This window comes from Manis javanica, chromosome 13 (genome assembly GCF_040802235.1).
Source record: "Manis javanica isolate MJ-LG chromosome 13, MJ_LKY, whole genome shotgun sequence".
Classification (NCBI taxonomy): Eukaryota; Metazoa; Chordata; class Mammalia; order Pholidota; family Manidae; genus Manis; species Manis javanica.
This window is the reverse complement of record NC_133168.1, coordinates 85,089,680-85,104,529: the sequence shown is the minus strand read 5'-3', so window position 1 is coordinate 85,104,529 and position 14,850 is coordinate 85,089,680. Positions and strand designations below refer to the sequence as shown.

Sequence of the window (14,850 nt, the reverse complement as noted above, 5' to 3'; positions counted from 1 at the left end):
CTGCCTAAAACAGGATGGAGGACTGGGGGCAGTTCAAGAAACTCTGGCAAGTTCCACATAATGGACTGCTACCCCTCAGTGTGGCAGCCTGCTGTACCCCTATACCACCCCCAAGCTGGATAGGCCTGGGTCTCTGACACCGAGTTCCCAAAGGGATAACTCCAGGGGGCTGTTTCCTGGGGAAGGTGTCCAAGGTGGCACTGTGATGGGGTGAGGACCCGGGCTGGTGAGCCCACTGCCTCCACGTGTTGACTGACAGCCTGAGCCCAAAGGCCCCATCCTTCCTGGGCCTCCACATGGGAAGATCCCTGGGGAACAGCCACACACAATTTCCCAGAGCTGAATCTGGGCCAGCTGAGCATAGAGGGCGGTCACTTTTCACCAGTGCTGAGCACACCGGACAGGTGAAGGTGGAGCGTCTGGCCATCCACGTCCCTGTACACTCTGGATTCTCTTCCCAGGCTCAGCATCCTCCTGGCGACCCATGTGTGCCTGCTTCTGGGAGCCCCTTCCTTATGCACTGGAGGGGGGGGACCAGGCCAGGTGGAGTGAGGCTCCACGCCCCAGTTTCTGTGTTGGGAAGGGGACATAGGCTGGGCCAGGGCCTCCCCTCCTCCTGTGGCCAGCTGCCCCTCTACCCCTGAAGGGAGGGGCCGGGGCTGTGTCCACACACTTGGCACCCAGAGGATCTCTGCACTGCAGCAGAGGATGGGACAGGCTCCTGACATCCTTGCCCCTGGAGCAGCAGCTGGGGGCATCGATACTGCTGGCAGCCTCAGCCACATGGCTTCTCTGTGGAGTCTGATGACGGGCAGTCCCAGAACCCCGTGCCTGGGCCCAGAGCAGCGCACCGGGTGCCAGAGGGCCCTGCCACCTCCCCAGCACACGTCGGGTGTGGCAGGTGCGCTGCAGACCACGGTCAAGGTGGCCAGGCAGCCATGTGAGCCTGGTTTCCCAACAGCATAAGTCCAGAGTCTGGCATGTTTGGGGTACCTGCACACACCCGGGATAGGATGGACTGCTAGGCCCCAGTGACCACCCCGCAGGCCCAGGGCTCCTGCTTTGTTTCTGGGCCCAGAAGCTCTTCTGTGTCAGGTTGAGGCTGGTGGGTCATCCAGGATGACAGATCTGACCTGCGCCACAGCCCCGCCAGAGGCCCGTCTGCCCTCCTCCTGCCCCAACCTACGTCCCTATGTGGCCGGGGAGCCTGAGGTCATCCCTGTACCACCGTACAGGCAGATGGCTCTGAGGGTGCTGTGGGCAGGGCAAGGGGAAGGTGGGTGGCCTGGGTGTTCCGATTTTACGTCCTGTCACCCGGTCACCTGAGGCTGTCAGGACGGCCCACGTCCACTTTCTCAGTCCCAGTCTGGGGCTCCACCTGCAGCATAAGGCCTGGAGACTGTCTCCACCCTGGAGACCCCGACGGGGGTGTTTGTCCTGATCCTGGAGCTCCCCTCCAGGCCAGGCCTCCCTCCCTGGAAGGGTGAACACATCCTGAGAGCCCTGGGGGAGCATTATGGGGAGACCAGAGCCAAGTGCCTCCACTCAGCCCCCCCAGCCTTTTGTCACAGTTGTCAGGCCACTCAGCCAGGAGCCAGGAGTGGAACACCAGGGGCCTCACACCAGCCTGGCCTGGGGCTGGACAGTAGAGGGGCACCATGAGGGAGAACTGGGGTCCTGGGAGTTTTGGCAGGGTGCTGTGAGGTGTGAAGCATGGAGAAATTGGGCTCAGAAAAAGCCCCCAATGGGAGGCATGCACCTCTTGGAGGTGCTTTGAGAGACCAAGTTCAGCATTTTATGAAAAGGAATTTTCTGGAATGTGTGGGGCAGCTGTGTCTCATCAAATGGGACAGTGCTAGGCTGGTGCCCTGCAGCCCTGGGATCTACTTGGGTTACATGTGCAGTGGTTTCCCAGATATGAAGAGACACCCTGGAGCTTCTAATCAATAGATTTTCATGTCTGATCATAATCTATCGGTGACAGGCAGAAAGGCCTGGTTTCTGTTTGAGCAGCCCTCCCCAGTGCTTCCAAGGTGTGCCATCCTGGGGCTTAGAGCACCCCACTCTTCCTGAGCACCTTATGGGGGAGGACAGAGGATGGAGGACTGGGGGTGGGTTGGGGGGGCACACGATGTCTGCATGTGGGGCAGAGCTTTGAGAAGAAAGAGAAGTGTGGGGGCAGTCCCTTCACTGACTGCATCCCACCAGCATAGGGATGAAACCAACCCCAGGAGCCACAAACCTCAGGGACAACATCCAGATAGCACTGCCCTCAGGGAGCCTTTTTTTTATTAAGGTATTATTGATATACACTCTTATGAAGGTTTTCCATGAAAAAACAATGTGGTTACTACATTCACCCCTGTTGCTTTGCAACCCCTCCCCCCATACTCCACTGCAGTCATCAGTGGGTGCATCACTGTAGTAAGATGCCACAGAGTCACTATTTGCCTTCTCTGTGCTACAGTCTTCCCCATGGTCCCCCCACACCATGTGTACTAATCATGATACCCACAATCCCATTCTCCCTCCCTCCCCACCTGCTAGTCCCTTCTTGGAGTCTGTGAGTCTGCTGCTGTTTTGGTCCTTCAGTTTTGCTTTGTTGTTATACTCCACAAATGAGGGAAATCATTTGGTACTTGTCTTTCTCCTCCTGGCTTATTTCACTGAGCATAATATCCTCCAGCTCCATCCATGTAGTTGCAAATTGTAGAATTTGTTTCTTTCTCGTGGCTGAATAGTACTCCATTATGTATATGTACCACCTCTTCTTTATCCACTCATCTACTGATGGACACTTAGAACTCACTCTAGTGACCTCACACCATTAAAAATAGAACATGATCTTCATTTCAGAGACTGTGACTCCTGAGTAAGTCACAAGTTTTCTTCTGAAAGTCCCTATCCCAATGCCCAAATGTACCAACCTGGTGATGTACATGCGCTTTCCAAGGCCCACGTGCTGGACTCGTAAGAGGTATCAGACTCTGTCCCAGTTAGAGACTGAACAGATGCTGGGGATCCATATGGCTTGGCCATTATAGTATCAGTTTGATCCTGGGAATTGCCAAAAGAGAAGGAGAAGACGACACATCAATTTAGAGACAAAGAGATATATAAACAACAGGAAATACAGGCAGAACACAAACTTTTGACAGATTTTTACATCACAATTTCTAACATTGCTTCAAATCAACTGGAATGTTTAACACAAAGCCATCGTGAAACATGTCCTTGAAAAATATTGCTGGAAGACAATAACAAGCACCCATTATGGGTATCACATACATCAAACCAGGAAGAGAGACACAGTGTAGATGTGCTAAAAGCACAAGCAGGAGAAAAATGTGTGCCCATCAAAGGCCATGGCAAAAGGAAGTGTGCTTTCAGAGGTGTTGGCACGATGCCAACCTGCTGGTCAGTGAGATGGGAAGGCTGTGGGAGACAGGCATCCTGGCACCCTCAGTGGCTGGGCCATTTGTCCAGAGGTCTAGTACCTGCAGCTGAGGCTTAGGGCAAGGACGGGCCAGCTGGGCCTGCTTGACAACCACTCCAGGTTTCGAATGCAGATGAAAATTCAAAGGATTTTTAGCAAAAGCACCGTAGTAGCAGAGAGCTGGGAATGGCCCTGGAGAGCTTCTAGGGCACCCTCCCTGTTTGATAGCATCATAGAGCAAGTGGAGCAGAGTGAGAGAGAAATCCAGTGGCTTCAAACCCAGCGCCCTTTTCCCCAGCAAAGTCAAGCCATTTGCTGCTTCAAACCATTTGTATGACATTCCTCTTCAGTGACCCACCTCCGTTGCATCTTTCAATATAGGGTCGTCTAGAGTAACAACTGACAACTCCAAACAGGCCAGTGTGGGCTTTGTGTGGCTTTCTTCTTGTTTCCCTTGCTTACTGTTGGCTGAGATCCTTGGGTCTTGGGGTTTATAGCAAATGTGGAAAATTTCTGGCCATAATTACTTCAAATTTGTTTTCTGTACATCCCTGTATCCTTTAGAAACTCCATTTCCATGTATTTTTGGCCGCTTGGGGTTTCTAACAGCGAAGTGATGCTCTCTTCTGTTCTCCTGTTCTTCTTAAGGTTTTTTCTCCTTGTGTTTAATTTTGCTTTGTCTTTAAATTCACTAGTTTAAATCTGCAATGTTTAATCACCAATCCCACCAAGAGTTGTTTTCATCACTCAGATCTCAATTTGAGATTTTCCCCCATCTTCTGTATCTCCTCTTACAATGTGGAACATATTTAATGCAGTTATAATTGTTTTAATAGCTTTGCTCACTAGTTTGAAAGTATGTTTGTTATGGATGGGTTTCTACTGATTGATTTTTCTCTTCAATACGGGTCATATGTTACTGCTTCTTTCAATGCCTGGTAATATTTCACTGAATGCCAAATATTGTCAGTTTCACCTTGTAGGGTATAGCCATCTTTGCATTCCTTTTAAGCATTCTTCATCTTTGTTCTGGAGTGTAGTTAAATTACCTGGAAACAGTTTGATACTTTTTCATCTTGCCTTAATGATTTGATAGAGCCAGAGTAGGAGGTAGCCTGGGACTGATTATGCCTCACAACTAAGGTAAGACCTTTCTCTGTAATCTTAGCGCATTTCCTGTGCATTATGGGGATTTCCAGTGTGGCTGGTGCAAAAAGGAACTACCAGCAGCTCTGTATGAATGCTGGCGCTGTTCCCTCTAATCTCCTAGGATGGCTCTTTCCCCTCCAAAAGCTCTGGCACTCTCTCACCGTGAAGCCCTTCCTCTCTGGTCCTATGATAGCGACCCTCAGCCTGACTCTCATCTCAATCTCTTCCACTCCAGCAGTCCCTGGGGTCCCTGTGTGCTCTCCCTCTAGGCCACATGGCTTAGACACTCTCTAGGTGGTAAACTGTGGCAACTGTAGGGCTCATTTCTTTCATTTCTCATCTCTTAAGGGTCCTTGACTTTTGATACCCAGTGTCCCTCATGACCTTGAAAACAGTTATTTCATATAGTTTGTCGGTTTTATTTTTGGTTGTCTTGGGCAGAAAAGTTCATCTGGTCCCTGTCATTCCATCTTGATTGACAGCAGAAGTTCCCCAATTCTGTAGATTATACAGTCAATGAAATGATTAAAATTAAGATTGTAGAAAGATGGAACTCAGTGATAAGTGAAAGCTGAGGTTATGCAGTATCATGTGAGCTATCAGTATAACTAAGTGAAAAAAATATAGGATGGTAGACTAAGACAGAACGAGAATAAGCAAAACTAAGTAGCAATTGTGCCAGGGTGGTGAGATTATGCGTTTCTTTAAAAAAATACCTTTAAATGCTATAATTCCATAGGGTTTATCAGTTTTATAAAGTAAGAATTGTTTAATCCAGCCTTTTTCAGAACACATGAAGTTGAAGCTCTGGACTCTTCACACACAGCACACTACCGATCCTGGAGAAATGTTTGTTGACTGACTGAGAAAGTAACCCTGTCAGCTGTGCCGGTGTTGGACTGATGGCCAGAGCTATAGGGACATCTTAGCCTCTTTGCTTACAATAACTGCAGTTAGATTGTGCATAAGCAGACTAGTGGTGTTTAAATTAGTCTTCTTCTACCTAATCTCTTCTCTGTTTCATACATATTTTAACAGAATCTTCAGTGTGAAAATGAGTCAAGGAGACTTCATTTAAAATGAAGTCGGGAAGCCCTGCAGGGGAGTGTTCACACATGTGCCCCACACCTTATAGCCTACATAACCAGCTGGGTGAAGGAAGAGAATTCTTATCTTGGCAAGAGAGGACACTTTTCATGTAGGAATTTTATCTCCTGCTTTTAAGGGAAAAAAACCCTCCCTGCCCCGGCTGCGATGCAGCAACCACCACTTGCAGCCCATGAGAAGCCACCATAACCCCAGACTCTCATTTCTCTCTGACAGACTTTTGTTCAAAACAACCCTCACCAGCTTCCTCTCAAAAACGAATGCAAGGTGACCCTCCCTGTGTTTCTCCAGACTTGCCGATGGTTTGCCATAGTGTGCTTGCCCTGAACTGCAGTTCCTCTGCTATTCCAGAATACATTCATTTTGGTATAAAAATAACTGGCTATTTTATTTGCAAGGTCGACACAGTGTAAGCAGAGGTATGCCTTCAGAATGGAGAACGTTTTATCTAGAGAGGTTGCTTGTTAAATGAACAATAGTTGGAAAACGTAAGAGAAAATCAGCGCTTCATATTTAAAATATGTGCCCACAACATCTCCATGTTACAGAAAAAGCTTAAATACCAGAGACAGCTGCTGGCTGCACAATCCCAGAACCACACGTAACCGTTCAGGCGAAAGTCACATGTAAGCCTGAAAACCCAAGCGGGAGTCCACACATCCAGCCTGTCTATGCTGCTCTTGAAATCCCTTAACCATGCATTTGAAGAGTGCTATAAAAATAACAAACTGCTGGCACAAGAACAGACCCATAGACCAATGGAACAGACTAGAGAGCCCAGATGTAGACCCAAGCATATATAGTCAGTTAATATAGAATAAAGGAACCATGGACATACAATGGGGAAATGAAAACCTCTTCAACAACTGGTGCTGGGAAAACTGGACAACTGCATGTGAGAGAATGAAACAGGATTGTTGTCTAACCCCATACACAAAGACAACTCAAAATGGATCAAAGACCTAAATGTAAGTCATGAAACCATAAAACTCTTTGAACACAACATAGGCAAAAATCTCCTGAATATAAGGATGAGCCACTTCTTCCTGAACGCATCTCCTCGAGCAAGGGAAACAAAAGCAAAAATGTACACATGGGATTACATCAAATTAAAAAGCTTCTGTACAGCAAAGGACATCATCAACAGAACAAAACGGCATCCTACAGTATGGGAGAATATATTCATAAGTGACATCCGATAAGGGGTTGACATCCAAAATATGTAAAGAGCTCACATGCCTCAAGAAACAAAAATCAAATAAGCCAACTAAAAAATGGGCAGAGATATGAACAGACAGTTCTCCAAAGAAGAAATTCAGATGGCCAACAGACACATGAAAAGATGCTCCACATCACTAATCATCAGAGAAATGCAAATTAAAACCACAATGAGATATCACCTCACACCAGTTAGTATCACCACCATCCAAAAGACAAACAACAACAAATGCTGGCGAGGTTGTGGAGAAAGGGAAACCCTCCTACACTGCTGGTGGGAATGTGAAGTAGTTCAACCATTGTGGAAAGCACTATGGAGGTTCCTCAAAAAACTCAAAAGAGAAATACCATTTGACCCAGGAATTAGACTCCTAGAAATTTACCCTAAGAACACAGCAATCAAGTTTGAGAAAGACAGATGCAACCCTATGTTTATCGCAGCACTATTTACAATAGCCAAGAATTGGAAGCAACCTAAATGTCCATCGATAGATGAATGGATAAAGAAGATGTGGTACATATACACAATGGAATACTACTCAGCCATAAGAAGAGGGCAAATCCTACCATTTGCAGCAACATGGATGGAGCTGGAGGGTATTATGCTCAGTGAAATAAGCCAAGCGGAGAAAGAGAAATACCAAATGATTTCACTCATCTGTGGAGTATAAGAACAAAGGAAAAACTGAAGGAACAAAACAGCAGCAGAATCACAGAACCCAAGAATGGACTAACAGGTACCAAAGGGAAAGGGACTGGGGAGGATGGGTGGGTAGGGAGGGATGGGGGGGGAAGAAAAACGGGGGTATTAAGATTAGCATGCATGGGGGGGTGGGAGAAAGGGGAGGGCTGTACAACACAGAGAAGACAAGTAGTGATACTACAACATTTTGCTATGCTGATGGACAGTGACTGTAAAGGGGTTTATAGGGGGGGCCTGGTATAGGGGAGAGCCTAGTAAACATAATATTCGTCATGTAAGTGTAGATTAATGATAACAAAAAAAAAGGAAGAAAGAAAAGGGGGATTACTCCCTGATAGGATAAAACTAACTGTAAATCAACAATTAATGCATGCTTTAAATATCCTTAATTTTTATCACTTATAGGGTGTCAGATGATCGGCTATGGAGGTACATTTTTCTGCTAATATTCCTTTCTCTTAAGAAAAACAAAAAAGCAGTTCCTGTTTGGTGACCTCCAATGAGTTCTACACAGTGGTATAAAGGGCATATCAAAGTGTAGGCAAAGAGTCTGTTTGTGTTTATACAGAGGATCAAAGCCTAATTTGGCTACCCAGAAAATGAACTAAGATATGATATGAAGAAGAACTTCCAACATCAGCACTCTCTGGAAGAGTCATACCAGAAGATGATCATCAAAAAACCTCAAGAAAGATCCAGGCGCTGCTATAGCCGTAGCTGCATTCATCCCACCGGTTCCTGCACTTGCCATGGGAATGAAGAAGGAGATATCTAAGCTGGCCTGTGCATACAGTAAAACAACAAATTTGACTGGATCTATACTGTTGGAACTCAACCAAGAATTGGGAGAAGTGCAAGTTGTAACGCTCCAAAATCTTACAACTACAGACTATCTACTATTAAAAGAACATATGGGATGTGAACAGTCTCCAGGAATGGGTTGTTTTAATTCGTCTGATTTCTCTCAGACTGTTCAAGTTCAGTTGGACTATATCCACCATATCATAGATAAGTTTTCACAAATGCCTAAGGTGCCTAACTGGTTTTCTTGGTTTCACTGGAGATGGCTGCTAATTATAAGTCTGCTTTGGTTATGTAACTGTACTCCTATTATGTTAATGTGTGTGCACAATTTAATTGGTAGTTTAAAACCTATACATGCTGAAGTTACTCTACAAGAAGATATGTCAAAGAAATAAACTTCCCATGTTTTCTTCCGCCTGCTACTTCTATAGCTTTTCTTCTTCCTTCCTAATTACAACCCTTAAATAGAATTCGTGCCTCATATCGAATTCACCAAGTATCATAATTCCTCCAAGTGGTAAAAATACCTTAAGATAAATGCTGGGCATAGAAGCCACAGGGCATAAATCTGCAAAGAAGTAAAAAGCTAACCTTTTCAAACAATATGGCTTCTCTCTCACTTACCAACTTTACATTTCCCTGTATGGCCCCGGAAGATGACTGGTTAGCCAGAGACGGGTAAGATTCCTCAAGGGAGGAACAACCTAAGACAGGCACAGTCGCAGGGGGGCCATCAGGTGAGAAATTGGGGATCAACAGAGGTGAGGCTCAGAACCTCACCCCCCCTGTTTTAAGAGAAATCTTCTGCATCCGTGGATGTTTTGCTGCCCTTGTCTAGCTTGGATTAATACTTAGTCCATAGGCACACACCTGGTCATCTACATTTGCCCTCTTACAGCACTAAACTATGTTTTCTACCTTTATCTTGCATCTACCTACCACTTCACCATTTTATTAAAAATAAAAAAATAATAATAATAAAGGGAGAAATGTGGGATCCACATATAAAGTATAAAAATCAAACGAATATTCATATTTGACCTGATTGTTTATAGTTCGTAATGCGTGATCAAAACCGTAAGTTTCTGTGATGACTGCCCTTGTACTGTTCACCATGTAAGAATTTATTCACTATGTAAGAATTTGTTCACCATGTAAGAACTTGTTCGTTATGCTTCAGAAGATTGGAGACTGACGAGAATCAGGCTGGGGGTGGATTAATGATTGTGCATTGAGCATTGACTCCCCTATCCAGAATTTTATTGTTGTTAACAACCATTTGATCAATAAATATGAGAGATGCCCTCTCAAAAAAAAAAAAGAATCATCATTAGTGGGGTAAAGGGCCACGATTTTAGTCTCTGGCTGTCTATGTACATACATCTGATGCTGCAGGAATAGGTTCAAAATACAGGGACTCCATTCCGAAACTTCTTGGGCCTTGATTGCATCTATAAACAGGTGAAAAGAGAGATGGTAAGCATATCTCACTTGGCATTTAAATCTAAATTCCATATAATACAGTAAAAATAAGGTTCAAATAACTAAAATATTTGTTTTATTTTTTTAATACAGAGCACCATCATCTTTGAGGTGTTGCTTTTCCCACAGAGAAAGTTGCTCTGCAGGATATCTATGACATAATGTAAATCATCCGGCCCATCATTAAAATGAAGTTTGCTGCAGGCCTCAATGCCTTGACAGTGGTGAGTAGTTGGGAGAATAAAGCAACAAAGATCAGCCAAGATCCAGCCTATGTTAAAAGAAGAAACTTTTTATCCTATGTCTTTGCTGAGTATTAAAGCACCGATGGCCTAGTGTTGACTGTGTAGATAGGAGATCGACTGTAAACTTGGCCCTGGTTTTCTTTTTCATTCTGCAAATCAGCCCCTTTAGAGGCAAGGTGGACATACAGCTAATTCTATGCTTGTATCCTGGGAATCCAAAAGCAAGTTAATTGAATAAGACATGTGACAATCTGAGCATTGAATAACCCAGTGAATAAACAAATGAATAAGTAAATAATGAATGACCATATTAGGCAGAGAGGAGACAAGATGGGAGGGAGAGGAAAAGGAAGAGAGAGGGAGAGAGAGAGAATCATGCTGCAGCAAACAGGGCAAGATGTCAACAGCTGTGAGCACAGACAAAGGCGCGTGTAGATGGTAGTTCCTGCTAATATCCAAATAAAAAGATAAAAAGTTAAAAGATTAATGGAGCTAAAGCAAAAGAATATCCCGGGATACAGAGGGTAAAGCCAAAAGCATTAAGGCAAAAGAGAGCTGGAGCCTGTCCCGTTTCTTGGGATCCTCACACACAGCCCGACGTCCTCATTGCAGGCTGACAAGTGAAAACGTTACATTGCTAATTGAGTAAAACAAGCAGCTGCCGGCATAGTTACCCAGAACTACTTCCCATAGACTAGGCTAATGCCCAGATACTTCAGCCCAGATTTTTGTAAACTCTGATATTAGACTTCTTTTCATTAGTGTCTAAACCTTTTTTTTTAGTACAAATCCTTATTTAGAGCTTTTCATAAAATATTAATAATGAAATTGCTTTTATCAATTGTAAACCTGCTAAAACAATCAAATGACTTTATGCTTTTAGCTGATCAGAATAATTTGCCACGTAGCTGAAGGTGGAATATGGGTCGACTAGAGGTCATATAAACACAATGAAATATAAAACTCAGAATACCGAGACTGCTATCCCTTCTTCTAGCTTCTCTTTTTAATGCCTTCCGTCTTCAAAGACCAGGCCCTGCACCTAACAACAGGACAAGGTCAGTGAAAACCAAGAGGCTGGTTCTGAGTCGCACAAGGACAGATGCATGGGAATGGGCTCATGGGCCCAGCCTTTGACACCAGGGTGCTGAAAAGCACCCACTCCTTTCCTCGTATCTGTTACTGCCAGATGTTGGCATGTGCATCTCCCTCAGGTGGGTGGGATAGCAGGGAATCAACTGCCTGGATGCGGCCTCCGCACTGGGAATTCTAGCATGCTCACACTGGGGCACGCCCCCTCCATGCAGCAAGGACACATGAACAGTTTTCATGGAACAATTTGGGTGTTAATGGATCTAGAAACATCTCTTAAGGATAGAGGTTTAAAATGTGCTGGTTTTAAACAGAAAAAGAGAACAACCTTAAATTAATAGAAAAATAAGAATCTTGAAGAAACCACCAGACACAGACTTCAGGTCATAAACCAGTTTCACATGTAGCCATTTGCATTTAATAATGTCTTTATAGCTCAGTTTAGGATTTAATATAGTTATAAATTCTGATCACTTCCTATATGGAAGTACTTCCTAAAGGATAATAACTTGAATTTGTATAGTATTCTGTAAAACATATAGACTAATTTACTTCTGAAAGCAGATAGATCACATTTCTTTATCTTATTTCATTCATACACATTCTGCTGTGTATTTATACACTACGGTGTATTCATACACATCCTTACCATTCATAGATAAAGAGCATGATACTTAAGGAAGTTTCTCCAACATCACACAACTTGTAATTGACCAAACTGAGAAATAAAACCCCAAAAGTGAAATTTGAAAATCCCAATCCTATGATTTTAAAAATATATGTACATGACCAGACCTCCATGGTATTTGCCAGTGGTGACAGGAGGCACTGTGGGGTAGAATTAGCCAAGTAACCCACAGAGGGAGAGCAGGGAGTCCTGCCCGGGGCTTCACATGGCAGTGCATCACGGGGAGGAACAGTGGTGACGGACTCTGGTGTGGCTGCCTTCGCCGGGGCAGGGGCGAGCTGATACAGGCCTGGTTCCCCCGCAGGTGGGATGTTCACACCTTCCCGGCTGCAGTCCTCCACAGGTCCTGCTCGCTCTCACCGTCTGTTCCTGTCCACCTTCCTCTCCTACAAACTGTCATCCCCTGCTGACTCTACTGCAGCCACTCTGGCTTCCCAAACACACCCAGTGTGCGCCAGCCTTAGGGACTTGCCATCTGCGCTTCCTTCTGTCGGAATAGTTCCTCCAAAATCCACATAGCTTGCTCCTCTACACCTTCCCGGTATTGTGGAGGCCTTACTGGCCCCCCACTACCTAGTTAAGCCACTGCAAATTGCCAATATGGCACCATCTTTTAACCTATAAAAATGTCAATTGTGCACGGTGAGACCTAATCAAATTCAGCCTCCCGCCTTCATTGCTTGGTGTTTTCCCATGTCCCTCCTTGCCATTCTAACCTACTTTAGTCTATTGATTTATTTATGATCTTTCTCCTACACTAGAGTACAAGTGCCAGGAATGTAAAGACTTTTGTTCACTGCTGTGTCCCCAGAGCCTAGGACAGACCTCCCTCCTAGCAGGTGCGAAATACCTCCTGTCTGAATACATCTCACTGGTACTGTATTGATGAGACTGGCCAGCTAGCTACTCAGTGGGAGAGAAAATGACCCAAAGAGCCTGTAATACTGTGGTGCACAGGCCACTGCCCTGCTTCAGGCGGGGCAGAAGCAGCAGTGACATCAGGACAGTGCAGCGCAGAGGCTCCACATGACAAAGCCTCCCTGGCCAAGGCCCCAGTGCATCTTTGCAAAACCCGCTCACCGCTTTGTACAAGGTGAATAGGAGGGAGGCGGGCACATTCCTCTTGGTGCAGCTACTGCCGGGTGGCACAGCCTGCGACCCAATCCAGCCCTGGAGCAGAGTTCCTGAGGACCGCCAGCAAAGGTGGGGGCTGCGAAGACCCTTGGAAATGCTTGTCGTTGGGTTTCCCAGTGTTCCCTACTACACTGTAGGGTGAAAGGGCACCATCTTCCTGACAGCTAACTGGTGTAGGCCCCTCCCCTACAATTTCTTCTCTTCCCTATGCTTAAGGTGTGTGGGATTGATGGGGTTAATACATAATTCAAGTAAGGTAGAAATCAAAAGTATAAGCACACACGACTTGATTGTTTTTCCCACACACTCTGTTGATGTGTAATCAAGGACTGAGTGATGAGAACCAGAGCAGTTCTCACGGCTCGGAGCTGCCTTCACACAGTTTGGTATCCTTGAGAGGCGTCGCGTCCTTGGGCGAGACTCAAGGTCGGATAAGGATGTTTGAGTTCATTGTAAGTTCATTTATTCAGTAAATATGAGAAATGCCTTCTCAGCATGGCTCTCGCACCATTAGGCCTTGAGCCCCAGCCCCCTGGCTGGTCCTTTCAGGTCTTTGGCAACTCATCACATCTCCTCCTTTGTCTGCGGCTTAGAGGCAGGTAGGGGACCGACAAGGTGAAACTAAGAAAAAAAATTTTCTCTGAGTAACGTCCCCAATCATGTACTTCCTAAAGACTGACTTTTCTCCTTGGAATACCATGCCCACCATAGCTCCTGAAACTGGTGTGCTGGTAGGAACGGGCCCAGAAGAAGCTCGGCTCCAGATCCAGCACTATTGCAAAACCTACTGTGTGAGTCGGGGCACGTCATGCTTCCCTTGCAGCTGCCTTTGCTCCTTTTACAACGGGCCTGACAGAAGATTACAGATCCGTGAGTGACTCAGTCACTACCCACGAAGCCACATCATGATGGCACATGACACAGTGCATGTGTACTAAGATGATGCTATGACAGGAGTTTGAGCCTTACCTCTACATACAACTGGCCAAGATAAAAGAGCAGCTGGGAGCAGCTCGAGTCATTCTGACTCTAGCGGGGGTCAGAAAGGCAAGGGCTGTGAAGTACTCAGCTTTTTGCCTGCCCTTCACCAACTCTCAAGAATGCCTAGCTTTCTATGTTCAATGTCCAAACAAGCAGGACCTTCTACTCCAGTGCATTTGTAGCTTATATGGAAAACAACCCAGCCATCGAGCCCCTTTCCTAAAATGAAGGGTTCTTTAGCTTCATGTCTGAATCCTGCAAGGACAGGACACCCTTCATTGAAACAGCCCCTTTCTTCTAGACACTTCAAACTTTCCTCCTGGTGTCTCTGTCAGAAGCAGGGGCAGAGCTTTCATGCCTCTCAGCAGGATGTTTCTTTGTGTCAAAGAACATGCAGAGTTACCAAGAAAAGGGCCAGGAGCATTCTGGGAGCTCTAGGGCCCTATGACTTTGGTGTCATTACTTTTCTACCCACCCCTCAGGTGTGAAATGGGAGCTGGATTATCAGTGCCCACTCAGGGTGCTTGGAAACCATGACGCTGACTTGCCACAATCTCTTTTCCTTCTTTTTACTTAAAAATACCCTTAAGACAAGTAATAAGTCTATAACAAAATTGAGGCACAACTGGTTTGCCCTGATGTATAAGCATGCCGCATTATGTTAGGGAGGTCTTGTGACACAGAATGGATTGCCATTTTGATAGGATCAGTCAGTCCCTGAGCAGATGTTCATTCTGCCTGTTCAGTGTCAGGCTCTATACTAGACAGGGATGAAGTTTACAGGTCCCTTACGGACCTCAAGGGAGTGGAT

The 14,850-nt window shown here is 45.5% G+C and overlaps 1 long non-coding RNA gene across 1 annotated transcript in view; it reads left to right on the top strand.

Moving 5' to 3' along the window:
• The window catches only part of LOC140845550 (uncharacterized), a 50,895-nt gene extending 40,030 nt beyond the window's left edge, over nucleotides 1-10,865 (top strand). The window contains exons 2-3 of the long non-coding RNA XR_012124384.1: nucleotides 5,624-7,647; nucleotides 8,019-10,865. This is a non-coding gene — a long non-coding RNA (uncharacterized lncRNA). The remainder of the gene's footprint in view (nucleotides 1-5,623; nucleotides 7,648-8,018) is intronic.
• The last annotated feature ends 3,985 nt before the right edge of the window (nucleotides 10,866-14,850 follow it).